Below are 6,870 nucleotides of genomic sequence, written 5' to 3' on the forward strand. Positions count from 1 at the left end.
ACAGGTGACGATTACCACAGTCGCTTGAGGCCACGGTACACGGCAGACGGCCCTTTTGAAGAAAAGAGCCTTCTGCCGTGTGTCTAATGGTAAGCGACTGTGCATCTACTCAGCGAGCTGTCACTTTACTATAACTGTTAAGCTCACTTCCATCTTGTATCAACATTTGTATCGCGCTTGATTGGAAAATGAGATAAGATCATTCTAATGTCTTAAATCGCTGGCGGTACTTTGATGGGAAAGTTAAGCATATATCAACATCCATATCCGCATACAGACAACGCCACCGAACAAAACATAGTCACGGCTTCCTGTTGCTTTATGCTTGCCGATGGAATGTTTGTACACAGTCAGTGAGTCGGTGTGTGGAGGGACTGTGGTTTGTACGACGGTTTCAACATTTGCTGGCTATCACCTTGAGTACCCGCTGCCCGCATTAACCGCCTGAGAAACACTTTCAAGGTCGCTCCTTTTGTGGGATAGATTTTGCACTGTGGGCGTGGTGCATCGATATCGTTCGCGCACACTCAACTGAATTTGTCGTAAGGTTAATTTTGGCTGTTAGGCTAAATGTCAAAATAGGTGATCATGAGAATCAGTTGTCGAGTCTATTTATAAATGGAAACATCTTTTCCCCTTGGTGAAATACCCAAATCTCAAGACGGCCAAATCCGATGTCACAGACACCTTGCGCTCAAGCGGACTCAGGGATATCCATCAAGTGAAAGCTAGACGAAAGCCAAATGTGCGGCTTTATAGAATATACTTGATATTTTCCAATCTACTAAGAGGCCGTAACATTTATATAAGTCTGCCAGTGGCCACGCCGTCTGATACTAATCTACAGATTTTCTTTCAGGCTATCGTTTCTCTAGAATTAATATGAAAATTTCCGATGCTAAAATAACAAAACAAAACAAAAATGATTATAATGAAGAATGCGGTTTAAGCTGACTTTCAACAATGAAGAATGCGGTTTACTTTTTCAGTCTTGTTGTTAGAATCTTCGAACACTGGGGGTCAGTCTCCTATGTTTTCTCGTTGTGTGTTTGTTTGTTTGTTTACGAAAGACAGGTGGACTAAATAACAATATAGGCCTATATATGGAATATGAAGCTGACAAGTACGTCTGTCCACGTCCACGGTCCCTCTGTCACTGGACCGTGGTTTGCCTACTAGTAAAGATGTCTGTGTCAGGCGTCAGAAGTCTCGCCATGAAATTTGCTTACTCCCCACAATTACAATTTCAATGGAAAACAAAAGGCTATGACACCACAACTTGATCACCGGGATGGAGAGCAGTAAACAAAACTTAGAATGGAAGCCAGAACAGCACGCGCACACTCGTACTCTCTGCCCAAGCTACAACTCTGCCCAGACCAACACATTCTACATGTTCAAGTACTGTAGCCTAATACTTTCTCGAAGGGACGTGTCGCGTACCTGTGGTATCGACCGACAATGGGTATATTTTCTATATTTCTCTCCAAATTTTCAGCTTTATCATCAGCCGGCGCAGACCTACACTAATCTACTAATAGGGCCTACACCTGCCCGACGCTGTAACGCTATCGAAACTTTTTTCCCACAGGCGACCCAATAGGTGCTGAGTTTTTCACACTGTTTTCTCTATCATTTTCTCTTCTTTCTTCATGCTCTGAATGATCGGAATAAATAAAATAAATGGTTTATATAACCTAACCTAGCCTCTGTGACTCTTTATTTATTTTACACTCCATTACAAGGATATATATCTCTCATACACACATGCTGTAATTAATTAGTCAACACAACTAATTATGCTAATCCGTGGACTTATCAGGGATTTTACGGGTTGGTCAACATCGCGAAAGATAGGAATGGTTACTAAAACGGGAAGGTAAGAAGCTCTCCTGAAATGTGTCCAGAAATTACCAAATTGCGGCCAGTCATGACCATTTATCCACAATCTACTGCAGCCAATGTATTTCGATGGCCGAGGAGAGTCAGCTACTCTAATTTCAAACGTTTAAATGGTCGCGAACAGTGCAAACCCTGCCAGTGCCTTGCCTGCAGTTCATGGCATGAGGACGTCCGTAAGCAGGAAGTCGGAAGTTGAAACCTTTGACCTTTACGTTGTTTATATGTGGGCAAACTTGTAAACATATTTCCCAGGGACAAGTCTGATTTTGAATAGGGTCAAAGTTCGTGTACGTGGTTCTGTCAATCGGGTGGTGTTGCTAAGGTTTTGTCTGCCCACCGTCCGTGGGTGGAGGGACGGTGGTCTGCCCGTAATAATAATTTTGCTGTATTTTTTCTCACAAACATTGGAAATTCGTTTAAGTTTTAACATGGTTTTAAGAAACATTAATTTTTATATGAGGAATATTCTAGCTCGTATCCTCGAATTAAATCAGCCGATTTTCTTTGATACAGTTTTTTATATGGTTTGGAGAACTCTTTGGGGCGGCGTCAGATAACAAGTGGAATGAGACAACAACATTTCGTCCATGCATGGAGGTAGTAGAGACTACCTCCATGGTCCATGTAAGGAAATCATATAGCAAGTACTTCTTACGCTGGTGCAAACTCTACGAAATATTATGATATCAAAGATGTTTTCCATGATAGTTTACAAGGTTTCTTGTCTAAATTCGCGGAAATAATCAAGAATATCTAAAAAATACTACACGTAATTGTGACCACATTTGTATGTGTAGAGGTGTTGTTTGCCGTTCCGAACGTATGTTCTACACGTACGCGACGTATGGTTATCACTGATCAGCTGATGATGGAACGTAATAACGTGTAACTAAACTTCTCCATAAAGATATGTTACCGGCAGACATGGAGATAATAGCGAGTGAATAGAAATGACGGTGACTGGTTTAAAAAATTCACAGCGCTGGTAAAATTCTCACAGGCTTCTTAACGTAGTGGCCGACATCATCGGTGATGTCAGTTTGTGTTTCGATGTTGCGAGGTCACCGCTGACGTGACTTTAGTGACGGGCTGTACTGAGCCTCGTCAATCGCTTGTACGCCAGAAAAAGAACGGTCTGCGAGTAGTCATGTCGGAAAAAGCTGGAAAACGGCGATAGTTTGGTGATTTTTGAGCGGATTTCTGGTAGTGGTAGGCCCCTAATAACCATGTTGTCGATGAGTGTCGGCAATATTTAATTTGGGTGGAAAATTTTCGAAATATCGACAAACAAAGTTGCGACAAGCGTGCTGTCGGGCAGAACATGGACGTTCCCATGGCTGTGGTGGTGACGTTAAAGTCAAAACCAGCCGTAAAAGGCAGAAATCCCGTCCGAAAACACCACAGCTATGGACCCAAAGCTAGCCTAACAGTACAAACGAAGTTTTATAGCCCGTGCGCCGCTTCTTTCGGGAATTTTGTGCACTAACAGCATAAGGCGCGATTGAAAATCGATGAATTCCTTAGACTAGTAGCGACCATGGAGCTAGAAACTAGCTCCATGTAGCGACCGACTCTCTTTTATTAGGCGAAAAAAGTAACCGGCGAGATTAACTCTTTGACGCCGTAGAGTCATTCTAGTCATGAGCTTGGTTGCTACCGTATACCAGAAAACAACCGACTTTGACGTCAAAGGCCTGTTGCTGGTACGTACTTTGAGACAGAAATAACGATGTTACCGGTAGACATGGACTTAATAGCGAGTGCAGAGAAATGAAGGTGACTGGTTTAAAAAATTCACAGTGCTGGCAAAAATTCTCCAGTGCGTGCTGTTGCTAATGTGTCACCATTGTGCCTTGAATCACGACGCGGTTTGTAAATTATACTTGGTATATACACTCCCAGAAAACGACGACGTGAAACATACATCTATAATTTTGTTGAAAAACTCATGAAACGGCCACTCCGGTGATCTTTTTCTGCTTGGTCGGTCGATACTTTCTGGGTGGCATTTGTTACATGGAGCAGGACCATAATTAGTTATGTTAGAATTTGGCGCTTGGCAACGAAAAGCATGCGCGTTTCCAGCGTTCCTTTCAATCTAACTTCCCGTTTATTTTTGAATAATGAGCAGTGTTTGTTTGCGCATATCATGAATATATAAGCGTCCACTAGGTTTACGGACGTCCTCGGGACATGTTTCCCAAGATCTTCATACCTTCCCCTTTTCATTAACATCACTATCTTTCCGATGTTGACCGACCTCTGATAAGTCCACGGATTAGCATAATTAGTTGTGTTGACTAATTAATTACAGCATGTGTGTATGAGAGATATACGTCCTTGTGATGGAGTATAAAATAAATAAAGAGTCACAGAGGCTAGGTTAGGTTATATAAACCATTTATTTTATTTATTCCGATCATTCAGAGCATGAAGAAAGAAGAGAAAATGATAGAGAAAACAGTGTGAAAAACTCAGAACCTATTGGGTCGCCTGTGTTTTTCCTGGAAGGCTTCCTCTTTGCTTTCCTGGACCTACATCACAGTAATCCTAACAGATGTAAGTCCTTCTGCAAAATAATCATGACCGGAGTCTCGTCGTCTACAGGTATAAGCATAATTGTATTAGGGACGGACCATTAGATCTTGGGAGGGGGGTGGTCAAAAACAGAAAAAAAAATTTTCAGAGCAGAAAGTTAGGAAAAAAAAAATCTTCACACTAGTTTGCAAAATAAAAAAAAAATAAATAAGAAGACAAAGGCGTAAAAAAAAATCTGCAAAAGTCTTTAAAATTTTGAATTTTTTTTAGATTTTACCGACAGAAAGCAACTTTCTGTATTTTTTAGTACATCCTCCCGGCACATTTTTTAATTTAATTTATACATTTAGAGTGACTGTATCCCTTATACTGGAAGTTGTGATTATCTTATCTTTTCAGGAATTTTGTATTCTGATCACTTGAAAATTATGAAATTATAGAGCCTGTTTTCTACTTGTTTCCTGCGTACAAACCAAGCAGGTACACTAGGTAAAACATTGAAACTATGGTATGGTTGTCAAGACAGAAAGTTGTATTTGCCTTTTAAGATCAAGTTAAACAGATGCAGGCCACATCAGTTTCATTTTTTTCACAGCATTTTATAGCAATGATGAATGCAAGAATGGGTGAACAAGTAGAAACACGTCAATAATGATAAAACAACATATCAAGTCATTATGTATTATTATTTTGTTTTACAAGCCCTTTCATAGAATACAGATTTTTTGACCATGAATGGAATAAATTGCCCTAAAAAGACAAATATTGAAATTTCAACACATCTATACACATCCAATCAATTTGGACATGCTGCTACAGAGAAATAGATGTTTTGATCAAAAAAGGGCAACAATTGCTCTAAAAACACAAATATGCAAATTTAACTATATTATTTAGCTTATTTTAGCTTCTCAGCTTGTCAAAATCAATTGTAAATCATGAGATATGCATGATGTTTGGTGGGGTGAATGTAGGCATTTCACCACGCAGTAGAAAGGGAAGCTAGGAAACCAAAATAGTCAATTTTCAAAACTATAGGAAGCTACTCAGGAGCAAGAAGACCATGTTTCAGGGAAGATGTGTAATCCGAAAAAATGCTCCAAAGTGCCACCAAATAACACCATTTTTATCTCTATTTTTCAAAAGTTCCAACAGCAGGAGGGGGGACACCCCCCTCCTGACCTCCCCCCCGCAAAAATACTCAAGTGCCACCAAATAACACCATTTTAATCTCTATTTTTCAAAAGCTCCAATGGCAGGAGGGGGACACCCCCTCCTGAACACCCCCTGCATAAATACTCCCCAAGTGCCACCAAATAACACCATTTTAATCTCTATTTTTCAAAAGCTCCAACGGCAGGAGGGGGACACCCCTCCTGACCTCCCCCCGCAAAAATACTCCCCTAGTGCCACCAAATAACACCATTTTAATCTCTATTTTTCAAAAGCTCCAACGGCAGGAGGGGGACACCCCCTCCTGACCTCCCCCCGCAAAAATACTCCCCAAGTGCCACCAAATAACACCATTTTAATCTCTATTTTTCAAAAGCTCCAACGGCAGGAGGGGGACACCCCCTCCTGACCTCCCCCCGCAAAAATACTCCCCAAGTGCCATCAAATAACACCATTTTTAATCTCTATTTTTCAAAAGCTCCAACAGCAGCAGGGGGACACCCCTCTCCTGACCTCCCCCCAGTGACCGCTTGCATGGCCGCTTGTGGTGCTTGGCACCACATGTTTGCCGTCTTTATCTTCAGACAGCGACGAACTAAAAAAAAATTATAAATCTGAAAATTTACTCTGAAAAAAAAAATTTGCACAGCTAATCTCAATTGGAAAAAAAAAATTTCAGAAATTTACAATAGTAAAAAAAAAATTTCACAATGAACCACCCCCCCTCCCAAGGTCTAATGGTCCATCCCTTACCATGTTCTGTCCATTGCGTTTTAATTGGCCGAGCTGAACCACGTGACTGCCCACAAATACACAGTAATGGATTGTTTCCATGCCTGTGAATATGAATAATATCGTAAACACAGTAACTTTACGGCTAAAACGAAAATTGTGATTTGTGCAAAGATCATAATCAACCACAAAATACAATGGAGCATAATTGTGGGCCAAGTTTAGACGCTTTTTTTCAAAAAATCTCCGGATTTGCAAAATTTTGCAGCGTGCGCGCTACTCACTGACAGGATCTGGGGCCCTATTGTCGTTCGCACGGAAAATTTTCGTAAATTTTGACGGTTTTTTTCGGCGTTCGATGGTAATATAATTGAAATAACAGACTCCGCGCTGACCATTAACGTTTAATTATGGACGCGGGCGAGAGGAAAGCCAAATTAACGGGCTCGGCAAGCCTCGCCCGTTATTTCTATAGCATAAATGTCTTTAGGCTACTGTCTGCAACGGTGCGCACCCCCGAGAACT

This window comes from Ptychodera flava, chromosome 9 (assembly GCF_041260155.1).
Source record: "Ptychodera flava strain L36383 chromosome 9, AS_Pfla_20210202, whole genome shotgun sequence".
NCBI lineage: Eukaryota > Metazoa > Hemichordata > Enteropneusta > Ptychoderidae > Ptychodera > Ptychodera flava.